General features: G+C 36.9%; 1 protein-coding gene across 2 annotated transcripts in view; it reads right to left on the bottom strand.

Moving 5' to 3' along the window:
- The window catches only part of sty (sprouty), a 71862-nt gene extending 68559 nt beyond the window's left edge, over positions 1–3303 (bottom strand). The window contains exon 1 of one of the 2 annotated variants that reach the window (XM_067789929.1): positions 2262–3303. The gene's annotated coding sequence lies outside the window, so the exon portion shown is untranslated. The remainder of the gene's footprint in view (positions 1–2261) is intronic. The other variant, XM_067789932.1, reaches the window with a different exon arrangement.
- Between the last annotated feature and the right edge of the window lie 17827 nt (positions 3304–21130).

Raw genomic sequence — 21130 nt, 5'->3', positions numbered from 1 at the left:
TAGCCATAAAAGTTGCGGTGCCACACCCATTATCAAAAATTTTGGTGTTTTCCAATTTAATGTTATAATTCAATTAAGAAAGTAAAATTATATTGATACAAAGCTCTTTTTCGCTAAGATATAGCTTATTATTTTCGCCTACTACCCTTTTAAAAATCTTTTATATAAAAGTGGGCGTGGTCTTTAACCGATCTCATCCGTTTTTTCTAGAAATATTTCCTGCTATGGGGAAAATTTGTGTACCCAATTTTATTACGATCCGTTAATTTTTCTTCGAGTTATGGCTCCCGAAACATAGAAAATTGCTTAGTCATAAAAGGGGCGATGCTACGCCCCTTTTTTAAATTTAAAGTTTTTCCTATTTTGTTGTTATAAATACACTTGGGAAATGAAATATCATTGATATGAAGCCATTTTTTTGCAAAGATATAGTTTATTTTATTCGTCCACGACCCTTTTAAAAATCTTTTATATAAAAGTGGTCGTGGTCCTTAACCGATTTCGTTAATTTTTCTTCAAGGCATTCCTTATAGTAAAGGTAACCTCTCTGCCGAATTTTGTTACGATAGGTTAAACGGTTTTTGATTATTGATTAATAATATTTGTAAATTTGATTTTATCGCAAGTGGGCGGTGCCACGCCCATTTTAAAAATTTTTTAAATTTTTCTCAGGAGTCAATATCAGTCCACATGTCAAATTTCAACATTCTAGGTAAATTATTTATTAAATTATCAGGTTTTTTGTGTTTTCCAAAATTTTTTATATATATAAAGTTGGCGTGGTTATCATCCGATTTCGCTCACTTTCAATACCGATCTATTCTGGCTCCAGATAAGCTAGTGCACCAAATTTGGTGAAGATATCTCAATATTTACTCAAGTTATCGTGCTAACGGGCGGACGGACGGACATGGCTCAATCAAATTTTTTTTCGATACTGATGATTTTGATATATGGAAGTCTATATCTATCTCGATTCCTTTATACCTGTACAACCAACCGTTATGCAATCAAAGTTAATACACTCTGTGTGCAAAGCACGCTGAGTATAAAAAAACACTTTATCCCAGGATTTGATTCAAAGATCGGTTCGAGAACTTCCCATCTCAAAATTTTTTCAAAAATGCGTTCTCCTACGTCAAAATGTATTCAATTTTTATTTAGATGGGGCATTTTTCAAATAAATTCTGAGACAAGGCATTTTGGAATTAAATCCTTAAGTAGGACGTTTCTCAAATAAATTAGGAAATAGCTCGTATTTTCAAAAGATAGCTGATAACCGATTTTAAAATAAAAAGTGTCTATTTTGATGTTTTTATTAAGGACTGCCACCTGTTCAAAATTGTGGCTTTGGTTGTATTTTTAAGTATTTGTATTTTTAATATTGATGAACTAACTTTTACACCTTCCTGCGGATTTTGTTTTCGCAGCTATTTTTTTTTTTTTTTGTAGCTTTTCGCGATCGTTTCGTTGCTTGTTTCTCTGTGTTTTTTTTTTTTTTTTTTGTTATTTTTTGGGTTTTATATTTATTTTTACTTATTTATTTACATTTATTCTTAAATCTTAAAGTAGTCTGTTTGTGTTGTAAATGTTTTGTTGTTGTTGTTTTATTTCCTGCTTTTGTTGTTTCAAACAACCACATGAACTGCTTTGCTTATTTTTGCTATAATAGCAGCTAAATATATATAATTTTTTTTTTTTATTTACATTATAATATGTATTGTTGTTATTTTGTGTTGGATTCATTTGTCAATGAAATGAATGAATTTGCACTTGTGCGACGGTAAAAACACGAATATTTCCGATATCGGTGTGCGGCGGTGGTGGCGTAGGAAAGCAAGTGAGCAAGCACTTTACCGCTTTGAGAGTGTTTTTTTTTTTTTTTTTTTTTTTTTGTTAATGGAGCAGATTGGTAGAAAAGCAAAAATTAAGTCAACATAAAAAGCTGAGTGGAAAGAGGTGTGTGATATGGGGGCCAAGGAGGTAGGGATGTGGGTGAAGTTGATTAATAGTAAATGAAATATTTTAATTTGTTAAACTCAGTAATTATGATGGTGAACTGGTAGGATATATGTATAACAGCAGCTAGCTCCTTTTGCATAATTAGGAAGCACTTTTTTTTTAAATGGCATAAGTCCACTTTTATAATTTTTTTTTTATTTAATAGTTATATATACTTATAATACTAAAATTACCAGTTTATTTTTTTAAGTAGACTTATGCTATTTAAAAAAATACTTTTTCTAAATTGGTATAAGCACCTATTTTTATAATTCATCATAATCAGCAGCGATTGCTTACTGCTAGCTTTGAAAGCGTTACGTTGTAGATTTTGCTGATTATTTTATGTGGAATTGGCTGATTGTTTATTAATAAATTTGTTGTTTCTGTTTGTTTTTTAGATTTGAAAATTTTATGTTTTCAATTTGTTTTTTGGCACTGCACTTATATGTGTATTTGTTGTTGTTTTATATTTTTTAATCTATAATTTTTAAACATTTAAGTTAAATATGTATATTTTTTTTCATATTTTCCAGTTGCCAGAAAAGTGCTTGCAAAGCAAATAATCCTACAATTTTCAGCACAACAAAATTGTACCGTCACCAAATTTTTGCATATTTTCACACCAAAAATTTTGTTTTATTAACCACAAAATGAAAAACGCGCAAATATTGTATGTACATATATATTTTTTTATTGTAATGATAATTATTTTATTGTATTTACATTTCTTACTAAATACAATTTTCGTTTGTTTGTGTCGCTTATAAAAAGACTCAAACTACATTCACACACACAAACACACGCGCGAGTTCAGTATGACCAAATAACCAAACCATCCGCTTCGGCGAAAATATCTCAAGCAACTGATGTGCTAACGAACTGAATATACTAAACGCCAACACACAATAGATGTGCGCTCAGAGCGAATTCAAATATGTATATGTATGTATGTAGGTGTGTGATTGAGTGTTGAGCAGGTATTCCCACATGCATGCATACATACGCCACCCGAATCACAAAGCTATTGTATTTGTGTGGGTGCGCGGCGAATTGGAAGTCACATACAAATCATCTCATTCATGCAATTTTCTCTATACTTTGCTTTTGAGTTGGTGCACAGTGGAATTTTTTGGGGTTTCACTCTCGGCTGGTATTAAGTCTCTAAAGTAATGCTTTTTTGAATAAAAGTGGGCTTTGGCATTCAAATCCAGATTTTCACTTTTAATATAATAGTAATTTCAAGTAAATCATAGCAAGACCGTTCACAGTTTTTAATCCGTTTTACGAAAGGTCAGGCAATTGTTGTTTATCTAGGTCTGTGGTCCCCAAAATGAAAACTGTGACTGTGTGAGTTTAGTGGTTGATGAAAAATCAATGAGGTAGGACGTATGCATGCATATTTGTTAAATTCGTAAATTTGTATATGCACAAATAAACAATAGCCTCCTCCGATGTTGCTACTCTGCTTGTTCAGCGACAACGGAAGACGAAAGAGAATAATAATACTTGTGAAGTGGTGCTAATAATTATTTCACTAGCTAAGGATCGCTGATCTAGGTACTGTCTAGTTTTTCCTGGGTTGCCCTTGATTGGAGAAGCCTTGGCTCTTGACAGTTTATAACAGATTTCAGCAAATAGTGTTATCTATGTAGACTTTGCCTTTTTTTCCAGGCTGGCTCGGTCATAAAAGTCTAAGTTAGCCCTTCGTAATTGATAAGAGCGCTTTTGTGTCAGGATCCCTTCAGTGATATCCTTAGAGGTAATAGATCATCAAAATTATTTCAAGATTAGCAGACAAAACTTTGCCCTTAAACAAAGCGGGTGTGGACAAATTGTGGTTTTTACATTATAGAGAAAAAAAACGCCGTATGAATATCCTAAAAAATTTAGGTGCTCTTTTACTCTGTTATTCTACTATTTGCATTGTCATCATTCACAGCAGCAATTAAGTAGATGTTGTGTCGTCTAAGGATAAAAATCCTTTGCTGTACTGGGACCTGTTTTGATAGGTAAATGGTATAACGCTTTTATAAAATTTCTAAGTCCACTCAACGTGTATCTACTGGAGAAGTATTCTAGGCAGCTAGGAAAAATTGGACAGACCGGCCTACATAGAACTTTCTATCCAGGTGGCTTAGTTTGCTTCGTCGATTTTATTATATGGGTATTTTTCATGTGAGACGCTGTAATAACCCAGTCAGCATTTAGATGATACAATTTTGAATTTCCCTACATATAAATACAATTAATTACTCTTTCTGGCTAAATAAAGAGTTGTCATACAATTGAACAAAAGAAATAATCAAATATGAATACTTTTGAAGATCAAAAACTGAAAATCATTTTTCGATCACTTTTTGGAATCATTTTTGAAGTCCTTTGATGAATAAATTTTTATATTTCTTAAAAAATAACAAAAGGAATAATAAAATATGCTTACCTTTGATGATCAGAAATTGAATATGGTTTTTCAATCACATTTTGGAATTATATTTGAATCAAAAGTGTTTACTTTAGGTGATCAAAAATTTATAATCATTTTGAATTCAGCTGCCTGAGTCTTTTATGAATGTATTTGTTGACTGAATAATTAATTTTATACTTGTTAAAATGAAAATCTTATTTTTTTCAAATACATATATTTTTTCAATCATGAAGCTCAGAAAAAATATATAGAATGTTTATTATTTATACAATTTTACATATTCTTCATAGCAAAAAATAATGTAAACGCTGCTCGTGACCGAAGATTTCCCCAAACATTTCTCCACCTTCGGCTTCCCCGAAAATACATAATAGTTGGACAATACAAAGGTTGTGAGCTAGTTGAACCCCAGGTAAGTGAAACTATCTTGACATACCTGGATACGGCTTCAACATCCCGTACCGTATCGTATTTTAAGATATTGACGATCATAACTGATGTTGGATGTTGTAGTCGCAGGTGTATATCAGTCAAGTTTGTTTGCGAGTGGTTCAAATAGCTCACTTCCGCATGCTTTCTTCCCTTGATGAAATAAGATTATTATGTAGTATCTTATTTTGAATTAGATATGAAGAATAAATGCATCAAATTCGCATTCAAAAATGATTCAAAAATCTCAACCAAAACGATTGAAATATGTTCACGAATATGATCAGTAAATGACTGTGAAAAGCAGTCAAATATTACTCTAAAATAATTATAGCTCAATTTTACAATGATATCAATTATGAATAAAAAGCGTTTCGAAATATGAATCATAAAAATCACATTTATGGTACATTTTTCTCCCGACGGTACAGTTTTTTCGAACAGAACATGCTTTTAAATTTGAACGTTTTTAATCATCTTGGGGTATGATATTTAAATATTTTTTGATCAAAATTTTCAAAAAATGCTGGCTGGGAACTTTTCAGAAATAAATATTAAATAAGTATTAAGACACTACAAGTTGGTGTCCAATAAACTATTGTATGATTAGGCCCTTTAAAAAACGCTAACTACCCTTACATGACAATGACTGAAAAAAGAGTCAGAGGTGTTTATTTCGGGAACAGCTGTGAACTTCCTATTAGCCGGTCGAAAAATAGCTTGCTTTTTAGTTTTCCTTAAAACTATAAAATTTAGAAGAATAGAGAACTTAAAGAGATTTGAAGATTTATGTATTTTAGATAATAAAAAATAAGCTTTGGCGGTACACTACGGGATTTAGAAAAAATTAGAAATATTTAGAGAGCTAAATCGACACACTGTGCATAGGCGAATTTAGTTTCATTTAACAAAAAGAAAACTCAAACCCGTATTATGAGCTCGCTCTCTCTCTCTTCTCTCTGACTGCCTTTTGTTGGTACATAAAAATGCAGCTCATGCTGTGAAGTAAAAATTTATTCATTCATTCATTCAACTTTAGGCGTGTTTTCCTTTATTTCATTTATTCATGAATTTTTTTTTTTTTTTTTTAGTTTGCTCATTGCCTTTCATGTATGTAGGCTATGTGTGCACATGTGTATGCATTTATATATATTGCAGCGAATTCAGCAGCAACAACGACAAAAGTAATCGAGTTCAATTTAATTTATTTTCCGCTACCTACACTTTATTTGTTGCTAACAAATGTCTACAGACTTTTTAAGCCACGAAATAAAAACAACAACAATTTTTATACATAAACGTAAATAGTTTTTGTGGAGGCTTTTAAATTGAATTTCTTTTTTTTCTTCTTATTATTATATTACAAATTAATTTGTGATATTTTTACAAACTTTTAATTGATTTGATAACTTTTATGTGTCTTGTGTCTTAAAATAGTTCATTGAATGAAAATCATTCATATTCGTTTTGTGTCTTTATTCTTATCTCAGCAGTCTCGGCTATACACATTTTGCATAAATTAATGTTGGCAGTGGAGATGCTGACATTATCAAAGAAAAATGTTCCCATTAATATCAGTAAACTTGTTTTTTTATCACTGGGGGAGCATATGAACTATTGAGGGATGCATAGCTCCAATATTTTTTTTAGAAGATTTGGAATTGGCGAGGTAAGTGTCTGCTGTGTACCAAATTTTGGTATTACTATAAATGTGAAATTTTCAATGAAGATAGTTTCATGGATATACGTTTGGTAAAGAGGCCCCACGACCCCCCGGGAGCCGTTGTTTTTGTGACTGAAACACGACAGAATGGCTGGACGGATTTTGATGAAATTTACCACAAATACAGACAATAATACGCAAAAATCAAATGTCTTTTAAAGCTGGAGAGGGATTCGATGGTCTCTAATAACTTAAGGCACATTGATTAATAATATTAAGGTCATATAAATCAGAAAATTAACATTTTAAATAAGTGAACATTGCCATCCTCCATTTGCTTTGAAAAAGAATGTTAAAATCGTTATATCTTGTGATCTGTTTGTCCTAGATAATAATACTTGCTATCGTAATCACACATGCAGATCGAGGACCAAAACATTTTGGCGAAGAGAGCAGTGCGTTCTCCTTCTCTTTTCATTTACGGGTGAGAAGATGCGCGGGCGGCAATAATTGAGTAAACTATCACAACGGGAGCCGAACAACTGGGGCGACCAAGGACAGTGGTAGCAACGTGAGGTATCAGGACGACAACAAATGTGCAGTGGTATGATATCCGGCAGCAGGAGCTGAATATCGGCACAACCAAAGTGCTTTCTAGGAGCAGGAAGTAGCGATGTTAACAGCTGAGAGCCGGGTGGGTCCCGCGAAGCCGGAGGTATGGGTGTATCGCAGAAGTTGTAGGAGCTATGAAAGTTTGACTTTGGCGATCGAGACATCATTGGCGGTAGTTGCGGTGCTCCGGGGGTTAGGGTCAGTTAGCTCAAGAGCGGGCAGTTGTGTGATAATTTCTGGATTATTTTCAGCACTATTTCGTAAGCGATTTGCATGATTTCAAGATCACTGCGGTATTACTTTAGGTATCATAACTAACAACTTTTTAATCATTTCAAGACCGTCTCTGAAGTTTTGGCATTGCTCGAGTTCACTTCGGGACTATGTTTCGAATTCATTTTGAGTTTATTTTGATACCATTTTGGCACTACGGGATCTCTTCGGGAATACTTTGGGTAACATTTCGTGACAATTTATGGATAATTTCAATACTGCTTCGAAATAATTTTAGGACTTTTTCACGATCGCTTCGGTATTATATTCCGAATATTTCGAGACTGTTTCGATACCAATTTGAAACAATTGCATGATCACTTGGCACTGTTTTAACATAATTTCGGGATAAGTTCTGGATTATTCTCGGGCGCATGCCACCCCGAAACTGTTTAATTGTCAATATAATACTATTTTTTCAATAACCTCGAAATGATTCTGAAATGTTTCTGAAAGGATATCTAAAAGAGTCTCGATGTGATCCTGAAATCGTTCCAAATTGGTTACGAAATAATTCCGAAAAGAATCCAGAAGTGATCTTCGTCCCGAAATTGCACCGAAATATTTTCTAAATGATCTTTAAAATAATCCTGAAGTGTTTCTCACATGTCCCGGAGACAGTCCCGAAATAGTTCCAAAATGGTCCAAACAAATTTTAGCGAAGTCCGTCAATTTGTTACCCATAGATAAAGGTGGTACTAACCTACATATTAGTTGATAAGTACACGTAAAGGGGGGATTACTGAATGTAATATTATTCCATATTTAATTTAGTGATTTGATCCTCTTATAAATGAAAAAAGATGAGACCCTGTTTTATTGTATGGATCGATATGTCCTAGATTGAAAAAAGATAATTTCCGTTTTTACTGCCTTTTTTTCTTGTAAAGTACTTTCTTGTATTTGTGTTTAAGTTTCGTTTTTATTCACTCTAAATATAAATCCTGTTTCTACTGCCGATCGTTCATAGAAGAAAAAATCATCTACTTCAGTAGAAAAATTCGAACAATTCGGTAAATAAAAAGCTTCAAACAAATTAAGCTGATTTCCTGTGGCGATGAACGTTGTTTGCATCAAGCTAAATAAATAAGCTTTTAACATTCATTAAAACAAGTGCCATACAAATGAAAAAAAAAAAGAATCAACTATTTGTGTGGAGAATATTCTAAAACACGAATAAATAAGGCCTCACAAACAATAATTAGCCCAACGGTAAAATTGAAAGCATTCGGTTACATAGGAGATAATTTGCGTACATATATGTAAATTAAGGTGGTCCTTAAAAATCAAATAAACGATCTTTTTAGTCTCACCCCTGTAGATCGTAGTACTTAGGTCAGAAATATCTCATATCAATTTTGGACATGGTTCGAGATAGTTACGGGGTGTAGCACAGGTCTCGAACTTAAGAATCCTTTATGGAGACTGAAAAAATTAAATTTTTTGACTTTCAATATACAAAATCGATAATTCTATAATTCGAGATATCACATATACATTTTGGTACCGATTCGAAACGTTGATCACTTTGATTTTCTTATAAAACGAAAAAATTACCGACCCTAATGCATATATATGTACATTAGGGCGGGTCGATTTAAAAATCGCTCATTGCTCTGTGAAAATCGTATTCTAGGGATCAAAATAAGAAACTTTGCCGAAGTAACCATACCTCTAAAATGAATTCTCATGTCCCTCCCTTTGGGTCGAACTTTTGGGTAGGGGCAATTTCAATTCTACCTGCTGTGTCTTGTGGTGGCTTAAAAAAAACAACACAAGCAATTTTACGATCTGCAATTGTGTCACAGTGATACCTTCATTTTTTAAAACGGTTGAATAAAAAACCCACACAACTATGTTTACGACATGCAAATGCATCACAGTGATGCCTTGGTTTTAAAAGGGGGTTGTAAAAACGCTAATTTCTAATAATTTTTTTTATTTCTTTTCTATTACTAAGTTAAATTCATTTTTTCATTTGCATATGTTCTGACTAAATATATTTCTAAAGAGAAAAATAAACCCCAAAAAAAAAACATAGGCATTTCAAAGTGGGATTTTTCAAAATTTGCCCCTACTACCCAAAGAGGGGGGGGGGACATCAGAATTCGTTTTAGAGGTATGGTTCCTTCGGTAAAGTTTCTTATTTTGATCCCTAGAATATGATTTTCACAGAGCAATGGGCGATTTTTTTGCCTCCCCACAAATTGACCCGGCCTAATGTACATACATATATCTAGCTGTATTTGTATAAAATGACGTTTTCAATGACTACAACAAACACACCGGATATGTGTGATTACCCCTATAAGAGTACGATCGCATATATACATACATACATACATATACATAAACATATATGACGAATGAGTTAATAAATGCAGATTGTCGTAATGGCCCCAAACCGTTCTGAATGGTATTAGCAACAAGGGATCAATGCCGTGTTCCATAACAGCAACAGCATTTACCATACGTATTTTATAGAATAACAACAACAATAACAATAATATAAAAATAAATCTTTTCATTGTATTGTATAGTACAGTATATTGTATACTTAGGGTAGCTTTCATTTCCGGTAATGACACATGGTTGTGCGTAAGCAGCACGATTACATGGAATTGAGTGTGATGTGATGTGAGTGATGTTAAATATTTAAAATAATATTACCCCTTGAGCTTATTCATATGTATGTATGTAAAACTGTTATATAATTATATGATACATAAAACATAGCCGAACAAAATGAGACATGTTGTTGTTTTTATTGTATAAGTTGGAAACAATTCTCCAGTCCGGAGTAGAATCAAATACTCAACTTGGAGTAAGCTACTGTATTTGCTGACATCGGATGAAAGTAAGCGGTCAGCGTATTCTGTACACGTAGTCTGCATTGCCTTCGGTAGTACTAGGTATGAAAAGCACAGGCAATACCGATATAAAAGCGAAACGTATTCGATTCATATCTGCCCAGCGGCCACACTCCTATCTCAAAAACATCATCTACGCCATACAAATGTTTTCAAACCGATGGAAGAAGAATCAAATTGTGCACAAGTCATTCGTTCAGGACCGCTGAAAATGTTGGTGAATAATGAGATTGTTATGGCTAGGCATTGAAATTGAATGCGAAGAAAAACATCGCAGGCACCCGGCTGAGTTCTCCCAGGAACTGGAGTAAAACCACAACAGAGGTAACTTTACCCGAAAAAAAAAAATTGGGCTATTTGAGTAGAGTTTCGCCAGATTCTAGTCAATAAGAACATATTTTGAAATTTTATTGCTTAATGACTGATATGGGACCGAAAGTGAAATTGACATCGAGTTATCGGTTTCTCATCGGATTGTTATCTATGAGTCATCGGTTCCTTATTGGTTATTTACGGTTTATTATCCACAACTTACTTACTTACTTAATTGGCGCCTAAACGTCTAAACGGTTATGGCCGTCCAACAAGGCGCGCCAGTCGCTCCTTCGCTCCGCCAAACGGCGCCAGTTGGTCACACCAAGGGAGCTTAAATCGTTTTCCACCTGGTCCTTCCAACGGAGTGGGGGCTGCCCTCTACCTCTGCTTCCATAGACGGGTTCCGATAGAAACACTTTTCTTGGCCGGAGCATCATGGCCTAGCCAGCGCAGCCGCTGCGTTTTAATTCGCTGGACTATGTTGATGTGTGCGTATAGCTCGTACAGCTCATCATTAAATCTTCTTCGGTACTCGCCATCGCCAACGCGTAGAGGTCCATAATCTTTCGAAGAACTTTTCTCTCGAACATTCCCAAAGCCGCTTCATCTGCTGTTGTCATGGTCCATGCTTCTGCACCATATAGCAGGACGGGTACGATAAGTGACTTGTAGAGTATGATTTTCGTTCGCCGAGAGAGGACTTTACTTTTCAATTGCCTACCTAGTCCAAAGTAGCATTTATTGGCAAGATTGATTCTTCGCTGGATTTCAGTGCTGATGTTGTTGCTAGTGTTGATGCTGGTTCCCAAATAAACGAAGTCTTTTACTATTTCGAAGTTATGGTGCCAACAGTAGCGTGGTTGCCAAGGCGCGTATGCGTTGATTCTTTGCTCGATGACAACAGGTTCTTCGTTTCATCCTCATTCACTATCAAACCCATCTTTACCACTTCTTTTTCCAGTTTGGAGTAAGAAAGACTAACAGCGCGGGTGTTTAGGCCGATGATATCAATGTCATCTGCATATGCCAGTAATTATCCACAACTAACGAACCGATAATTCGTCGATAACAGATCGATTTCACACCGAAAACAAATTAGTAACACTCCGATAAAAAAAAAGTCGATAACTTCTCGAAAGCAAATCAAAAGCTTTTCGATAGCAAATCGACGACTCTTTGAAAACAAGTCGATTACAAATATATGGCTTTTCGGTAACAAATCGATAACACGACGATAACAAATGGATAGCTTTTCTATAAATAATTGATAACTTTTCGATGATAAGCTATTACTTTTGGAAAACAAATCGATAACCTTTCGATAACAAACGGATAACTCATAGGTAACTTACCGTTAACTCCTCGAAAATATTGATAACACGGTACAGTATAGAGAACAACGAGTCTAATTGGCCGCGTAGCTAATCACATTTGTTAAAGCGTGGGGCACCACAAGCTCTACCGGGGTAAACTACTACTTTACCTAAATGCTCTTGGGACTGGGATACTTTACCGTGAACGTTGAATGGCAAAGTTCGAATATCCGAAGTGTGTGCCCCGCGAGGCATATATTACGGTTTATATTTCTTCATCTTAGCAGCTTGACTTTGGGACTACACTTTGAGGTCTTCATTTGAAGCACAACATGGAAAAACTATCGCTGTGTTTATAAAATCAATCGCGCACCACACGATCCATATGATGTCATTCAGCACTCTCACGAGTATATAAAAAAGTACTTAATATACCTGTATAACATAAATTAAAAGTGCTTTCACATATCTGGCAACACTGTCCGTCATGCCGAAAAATACTACACGCGACACCAAGCCGCGCTGCCAACACCACACCTAAAAGTAGTAATTCTATTTCATATCCTACAAGTAAATATGTGCGTTACCACTGCGTGCTCGGGCTCATATGGATGTTTGTAAAAATGTATCTCTTATACATACACACATAAATGCTTATGAACGCATGACCATAAACGTTAAACACATATGAATGTATGTTTGTGTGTCGAAAACGGAAATTGAAAATATGCCAACTTGTGGGCGCTCCATTCGCGTATATGCGAGCTTGGAGCATATGGTGCATTGAGGGCCGCATGAGGGCTGCTTAACGGGTGGCGCAGAGCAAGGGCGAATAACAAATGGGGTAGTGTTAGTATGTATGTGTAAATGTATTCAACCAACAACAATTATGGTGCGCAGCGGTAAAAAAATTTATGTATGCCTTCCATTCATTTAAATTTAAATCAAACATAGTCTCGAGTGGCGGCAGCGTCCACGGTAGGCAGCCAATAGGGGAAAAGTCACCGTGGCACAAGTCAATGCGTTGCGTTCTTTGCAGCGATTGAAATCGAATAGCCGAATTGAGTAAACTTGCAAAGTTTAGAAGCGCGTGTGGAGGGCGTTAGAAAATTCAGTGTGGTGAGCGGTGCACCTTTTTTCAAACATAAATATATTTCAGATGGCCAAAATGCATAGTGGGGTTCTGGGCACATTACTGGAATCAATACTTAGGTGTGGCGTATATCTAAAAAACTCTCCGTAGCGGTGGAGTCAACTCTGTACTCATTGGGAGAAGAATTATTGTTCAGCCTGCCGCTAAAGCTACCTAGCACGATTTGATGAGATGTCGGTACCAAAGGTCATACGTTATTTCTTATTTATCATGGAAGATATTTTTACCCACGTCGCACAGTGTATTACTTTCATGTTGTAGAAAATATTAATTAAAAAAAAGTATATCTTTGAAAAAAGTATATCTTTCCCAGGGCATATGGGAATAGATGGGAATGAAAAAGCGGACGAACTAGCTAAAAAGGGTACATCCCTTGAAGCTTGCTCCGTAGACGTCCCAATTAGATTGGGAGAGATTACGCGAAGGCGAGAGGTGAACGAACATGATCGACTAAGCGGGAAATGCGTGGGTTCAAGCGCGGGGCTGTAAAGTGTCGAAGATTATGTGTAGGTCTTACAACCTTAGACTAACACAGTTGCTTCTATCATTAAAAAGAGAGGACTGTAGACTCTGGACGTGTATTCTGACTGGACACTGCCTTCTAGCGGCGCATGCCTTTACATTAGGCTTGGTCAGTGATAGCAGATGTAGGAAGTGCGGGTTGGAGGAGGAAACGATCGAGCACGTTTTGTGCTCGTGCCCTGCACTTGCCAGGCTAAGACTCCAGCTATTAGGAGTGATACAGCTGTCAGATCTAGAAGCAGCAAGTGGCTTAAGTCCTAGGAAGCTTATAGTATTTGCCAAGAGGACGGAGTTATTTTATAATATAGGTGCTGGTTTTTGATAGGGTTTTTGAGTTTGGTCGTTAAAACAAACTTCTGGTAACACTACGGACTCAATCAGTCTATGTGAGGTCCTCATGGACCGGCCAGTTCAACCTAACCTAACCTACGTATATCTTTGAATTTCAAAAATTCTTTTGAAATTCTATCTAGAAATACGTAATTAAGCGAAGAAATGAAAAACTAGGAAATTTTAACTAATTTGACTAAGATCGACTAGCGGAGCTTTATTTGGAAGCATATCAATTGAGAAAAAGTTTTAACTCGAATTTAATAATAATAATAACTAAAATAGTACAACTTTAGCTGCAGGAAGATGCAGGTTTTCATGTAATATTTTGTTTTCAGGAAATATGGCAAAATTCAAAGGACGAACTTTTTGAGATTCGGTATAAGCAAAATAACGCAAAAGAAAAAAATTACAGCTCAAAATTGACTCCAATAAAAAAGCAGTTTCAAAATTTGTGAGTGGAAAAGTTGCAGACTAATTTTAAAGATGTAGGGATGAACAGTGACATCTTTTTCGGAGACTAGTCATCAGTCCGAAAGAAAAAAGTCATCACATTTGATAAGAAACTATACAAAAGAAGAGTTGGCGTTTGCAACTGCTTCTAGCTTGAGGTTATCAGGTCAGCGGGATGCAGCATTAATGGTAGAAGCCATCACCAAAAATGCAGACGGAACTAAAATATAACATGCTCTTACTCGTCCAGCATCAGTGATGGTTAAATATACTCCAGAAGAGGCAGTAGCTCTATACATAAATCAAGAGTTAAACGTATTTGGAACTACGATCTGGGGCCAAATAAAGTTATGCTGACATTTACCCAGCATATGAATTCCTAAGAAAAGAGACATGGGGTTATTAGTAGATTTTCCAAAACATGGCTATGGGACGACCAATGATGGCAACACAGCCAGACGTTTTTCCAATACTCTTCAAATACTACGGAAATAACAGGAGTTGACGAAAATCTAATTAAGCGATTTGCTGTCATACTTCAAACTATGTCATGTGGATTCGCCGTTGACCACAAAAATGTTTGTAGATTTATACCCATGGTATTACATGCCATCGAGCATTCACAAAATTTTAATTCATGGGGCAGACATTATTAATAAAGCATTACTTCCAACAGAAAAGCTCTCAGAGGAAGCACTGGATAATAGAAATAAAGATTTTAAGAGCTACAGGCAAAATATTATAACAAAGATGTCTCGTAAATATACAATGGAAGATTTATTCAATATTTCTTTTTTGTCGTCGATCCCCTAATATACTATATCTCAGAAAAGAACTCGAAGGAATTTAAGACAAATTCGACAAAGGAGTACTTAAACTATTGTCAAACCCAGAAGCAAATTTTGATCAAGGCTCCGACATCTCAGTCCTAGATGAAGAGTTCGACTCAAGTTTCAGCGATTAACATAACGTTGTCGACTTAGATTATTTTTAATTTTGATTACAATTATTTATTTATTTACTAGCCGACGCGTCAGACGTTGTTCTACCCTAAATTTGGCCTATGTGCATACATTTTAATAAGCTTTTTCCGTCTAACTTTGCCCTACCCCTCTACACTTTTTCCTAATCTTTTTATTCACTCCTCCCTCCGTCATCTCCATCTTCGTCTTATTCTATCTCTTTTTAAGTCTCCTTCTCTCTTTTCTCTTCTCCCAAGTTTTTCTCTTTCTTCTTCATCTCTTATTGCCAGTCCCATAGGGTGGTATGTATTTTGTTCCAGTCCCACCCCGAGTCTCAGTCTCAGTCCCAGTCCTAGTCCTAATCCCAGTCCCAGTCCGTCTCTGGAATACTTCCCGGAAAAAAGCATCGTAAATACCAATATAGGCAAATTTATATACGAAATTTCAGGCAAATCCAATAGGACGTATGTAAATAGGTATGTGGATATTATTAATTATTGTCTTTATTTCGGCTTCGCATGCATATTTATCAGTTTTGCCTGGTTGATGCGACTAAATCGAATATCACAATGAACTTTAGAGCTCTCAGCAACAGCTTTCATTTGATATCCATAATACACACACATTCTAGGGGTATTTGATATCCATATTGTTTTGGCCTATATCTCGAAACCCTAGTCACCCAGCGGCGTAAAACTTACACTGTATTATAGCACACATCAACAGCTTCAATTTGATACCCATAATATAAAAACACATTCTAGGTTTATCCGTGTCCACGTTTTGGGCTATATCTCGAGACCTTAGCCTCCCAGTTGTATGAAAATTATCATGTACTATAGCACTCATCAACAGCTTTCATTTGATATCCATATTGTATAAACACATTCTAGGGGTACCCGGGTCCACGTTTTGATCTCAAGACCCTAGGCACGTAGCGAAAAAAATGTAGACGTTGGCCGATTCTCAGACCCACCCAATATGCTCACAAAATTTCAAGATAATCGGTTCAGCCGTTTCGGTCTAAAACCGTGACAGAAGAATTTTATATATTAGATTTAAAAATATGCGTTTCCTCACGATAATACGTTTTCTCTAATGCATTTTTTTAACTTTGATATAACCTTTCTTAATTTAAATTTATTTAGCTCAATAAAAACTTAAAAAGTGGTGAAATAATAATAAATATTTACAGATAATATATTTATTTTTATGTAAAAGCGTTAGTTGGTGAGTAGAGCTAGAAAAATTAATTATTTATTCCAATCGTGACTTTATATCAGCTAGGTTGATGATATATCACACTGTGCGTCGCCCGTGACATTTGTCGGCAACAAGGCATAGGTGATACAGATGCGATTTTTTAGTGCTCTTCCTTTTCTAAATATTGATTCCATTCGGGTTATGCGTTAGAAAGTACCCAAGGTAAAGCATGCTTGTCGTATAAGGCGACTTAAATCTCAGTTATCCAACCCGGAGCTGGGTGGATTTGTCGTACCGCAAGTATCAGGTGCCCTAAGGTCCTCCTTCTTCTTCTTATAGCGATCAAGAGACTGCCCGAAGGTGCAAGCTATATTGATATTGATGGTCCTTTGTCAGATAGTGATCCCCGTGATTTCCGGAAAATAGAACTATTAAGGTACTAGACCGACCATTGCTGAACAATTTGGTATGATGACGTATAACCATGAAGGTCAACCAACGTTCTTCACTGAAAACTTGGAATCGCCAGATCGTCTCCTGCTAAATGAACATAATTCGTCACGGGTAAGTGTGGTTGACAATTGGGTTGGATAAGCTATAAATTGCGCTGGTGAGCCCTTGAAAAGATTGCGCTACATAACCATTTGAATCCTGGGTGGCCACAGGGTACTGATTCCCTTCGTCATGCAAAGGTAACCTTTTAGGAAGGTGACGAAGTTTGTGCTCTCGATAGTGTAGTAAGGCAGCATTATTGAGAACAGCAGTTTCCTTGCAATAACTGTAACTCTCATCCTACCTTCTTATTTCGCGTAGGTATCACCAAAACCGCTAGCGCTGAGCTCAGACACCTTTACTTCCAATGATAAAAATCTCTTTAGAAGGAGAAAGCTTATTTTGGGGCAAAAGGCGTCCTCGAACTGTTTCTCCCTCTTCTAGTGCTGACCCTCCTGTATGTTCGAGATGCGACCCGGCAGAAAGCGTAGTGCATTTTCCGACTGATTTCGCAATGCATGTGATACAAACCTTGTCCTTTGGTGTCCAAGGGAACTGCGCTCCATCCACCATCGCAATCCATGCGCTAGTGTCTTGCCTATGGTGATTAGAGGCAGCTCCCTCTGGTGACCTCATTCATTGTACCACTCCACCGAATAAAAGTATCCAAGCGACTTACTCGGTTCATCCCGCATCATCTATCATCGTATTTGATAGCAGAGGAAGAAGTGAGAAGACCTTCACTGAGTTGAGGTAGATGGGTGGAGGAAGACTTGATCTTCTTCGGTTTTCCCAATCGGCGTCAGTTATCGCGTCAAAGGGATGGATAATATGGCTTGTTACACAACAACCAAGAACGCCTAGGCAGTTAGGAGCCAATTAGTGCATGAATGAGTGTTAGTAGCTTGGAACCGGCAACTTTTTAAAATATGTAGATTTCATTTTGTAGAATCAATAGCATTTTATAAACTTTTACTTTTTGGAACCATTTTTTCCCCTGTAACCGGTTACAAAATGAACCGCTTGCTCTTTTGGAACCGGCTTATCGCCTGCATCGCCTTCTATGCCTGCAAGTCAATGTTTGGTAAGAAATGGGGACTTAAGCCAAGCATGGTACTTTTGATGTACGAGGCGGTGGTGCGACCGGTGCTTACCTTTGGTTCCATAGTCTGGTAGGAAGCTCTAAATAAAAGCTACAATCTCACCAGCCTGCAAAAAGTCCAGCGCACTGCGTGTGTTGGTGCCATAAGGGCCGAACGTACTTGCCCCACAGCTGCTTTAGACCCATTTTGGACCTGCTTCCGATCGACTTGCATAAACTTTGTACATCGTCACAAAGCGAACTGAGACTCAGGGAGTGTGGGTGTTGGAAGGATACTCAGCGAGGGCACAGTAGTATCCTAAAGAAACTTCCGGATGGTACATGTAGTACCGAGACTGATTACTACCCTCGCAAACTGAAGTTTGAGTACGGTTGTAATACCGCCATTCCAAGCAGGAACGAGTGGAACCCGGGCATAAAGGTCGACGACATCCAAATCTACACTGACGGCTCCAAGATGGAATCGGGAGTGGGGCCGGAGTCTACTCTGAATCCCTAGATTTGTCTGCATCATTCAGACTCCCATCGCACTGCAGCGTGTTTCAAGCAGAAATCCTCGCGAATTGGCAAGCTGCAAATCGTTGAAGGGCTTGAATGTAGCTGGTAAAGTTTGCATCCTGTCGGATAGCCAAGCAGCGATAAAAGCGTTTTCCTCGCCACACATTAACCCAAATTAGTGTGGGCTTGTAAGCGACTCATATCCCACCAATCTGGAACTATGTGTTATCTTGGTCACGGGTCATAGGGGGATAGAGGGTAACGAGAAGGCCGAAAAGCTGGCACGCAGAGGCTCATCGGAGATGAACGAGGAAATAACCAGTGTCGAAGTAGGAATACCCTTAGCAGTAGCCAAGGGGAATATCCAAAGCTTCTACTTGAAGAAAGCACAAACAAAGTGGAATAACATTACCACCTGTACAATATCAAAATCCATTTGGCCAAACTATGATGGAAAGAGGACGAGAAGTCTTCTGAATAAATCCAGGGCCAACACACGCAAACTGATAGCAATCTGCATCGGTCATTGGGCAGTAGGTACGCATGCGGAAAAATTACTGCAGAAGCTGCAAAGATCCAAATGCCAGGGAGACAGTAGAACACTTTATGTGCAAATGCCCGGCTCTAGCTGGAACCCGACTAAGGTTCTTTGGAAGGTTCTTGGGAACAGTTACTCTCCTGCAATCAGTTACTTTCTGAAACCTATCAGCTATTTTTTTAGAAACGGTACATTTTTAGGAACTGGTTACATTTTTAGAACTGGTTACTTTTATTGAACCAGTTACTTCGTTGGAACCGGTTACCTTTGTGGAACTGGCTACTTTTTTTAGAACCGGTTACTTATTTTTGGAGCGGCTACTCTATTTTAAACAAGTTACGTTTTTAAAAATCCTCGAACGTGAAAATACATAATTTTGAAATCCTTTTTCATTTCCCATTGTACAACGTCTACCTACGTTCTAGAAATGTCGGAGAGGCGAGCTGAGCATAAGTGGTAATGCGGATCGGAAAAGCTTACAGAAAACAGCATACAAAGATTTCAAAAAAGCTTTCCAACACTAATACGTACGCTTGTTGTCCGGCCAGAATTAGGTTTTAAAGTACTGCTGTTTTCGCTGTTCAGCCGCCTCTCCGCTACAAACCATAATACACTCCGTTAATCTGTGAGCTTATTTTTCACCTTTGCTGGGCGTTTGAAATTCGACCGGCTAACGTTGCCGTAATGAATGATTTTTTCGAACACTATGTGGGCTGACCGCCCGAACAAATTCGTAAATCGTATCTATGTATTTTGTATTTATGTATGTAATATATATATAATACAACTTGGTCAACGCGAAAGCAAGTTTCCAGCAAAACAACAAATTTCGATTTTCTTCTCTATGGGCAATAATGCCAGCCATAGATTTTATAGACACGTTGCAGTGACGGCGAATTCGCCGCAGCAATTGCCGCCTCACTATTTTGCTGCTCAAGCCTGCACACATCTATACATAAGTGCATACATATCTACATGTTCATACTTACATATATGTATGTATATATGTTCGCTAGAAGTAGTGTTGCAACTTTCTTCTTTGTTGCTGTTTCTGTGACTGTTGCTTTTCAAAGTGTTGCTGTCTAGTTTGTTAACGTTGCTGCTGTTATTGTTGTGTTGTCATTGCAGCGGATGTTGAACGAGTTTTCCACGAACGGATGTATGTATTTATGTACGAGTATACTTAATTTGGTGTTGTTGCAGCGACACCAACGTATCATTCCAATACCTACACTCCATGCCCACCACTGAACCAAAGTTGTCTAAATTGCGAATATGAAGCGAAAATCTATTAGAAACTTAATTAGAGTTCGAAACAAACAATTTGCGCAATATTTATTTGCGGTTGTTATTGTAGCAGCAAAATAAGACTTCTAGAAGCAGCAAAAAAAGACTTCTATGAGTGTTCGCACTTTGTTTGGTTCGGATTGTTAATAAAATTTGCGCATATCGCAAAACAAATGAACCGAGATACTTCAAAGTCCATGGGATAGACTTGACTCGTGAAGCAGCATATATGTAGATGATGACCCGCCAGAAACTGTCAATAGGCCTTGCTAATCGTTATATCAGTCACCTTCATAGGAAACCAACGAGTCTCGTGGGTCATCACAATTTGCTCAAGCTAGTGCGCTTCCAACTATGGACCGAGCAATTCCGTGATGTTCTACCTTAGCTAAGGTTATCACTTCACAGCTCAGAGCTTATTCCTATAGTTTAGCAAAACAGGTCTTTACATCGAGGTAAAACAGTTCAGTAATTTCTGATTAAAAGCTATCCTTGTCGAAGAGGCAGTCAAAGCTAATGGATGACAAAGGAGGATTCAAGGGGTTGTGTAGCGAAGAAGATCCTACAGTTGACGGCTACTATAAAATAGCTACAACTTTTAAAGCGTGCAAAAGCTAAGCTTGGTTGCAATCGGCTACTGACTCTCCAAACTTGATTTTCTTAGTTGTATTGCTTTGGTTATTGAA

The sequence above is a fragment of the Eurosta solidaginis genome, chromosome 5 (assembly GCF_040869045.1).
Source record: "Eurosta solidaginis isolate ZX-2024a chromosome 5, ASM4086904v1, whole genome shotgun sequence".
Classification (NCBI taxonomy): Eukaryota; Metazoa; Arthropoda; class Insecta; order Diptera; family Tephritidae; genus Eurosta; species Eurosta solidaginis.
The sequence above is the reverse complement of the archived record's forward strand: the minus strand, read 5'-3'. Positions and strand labels throughout refer to the sequence as shown.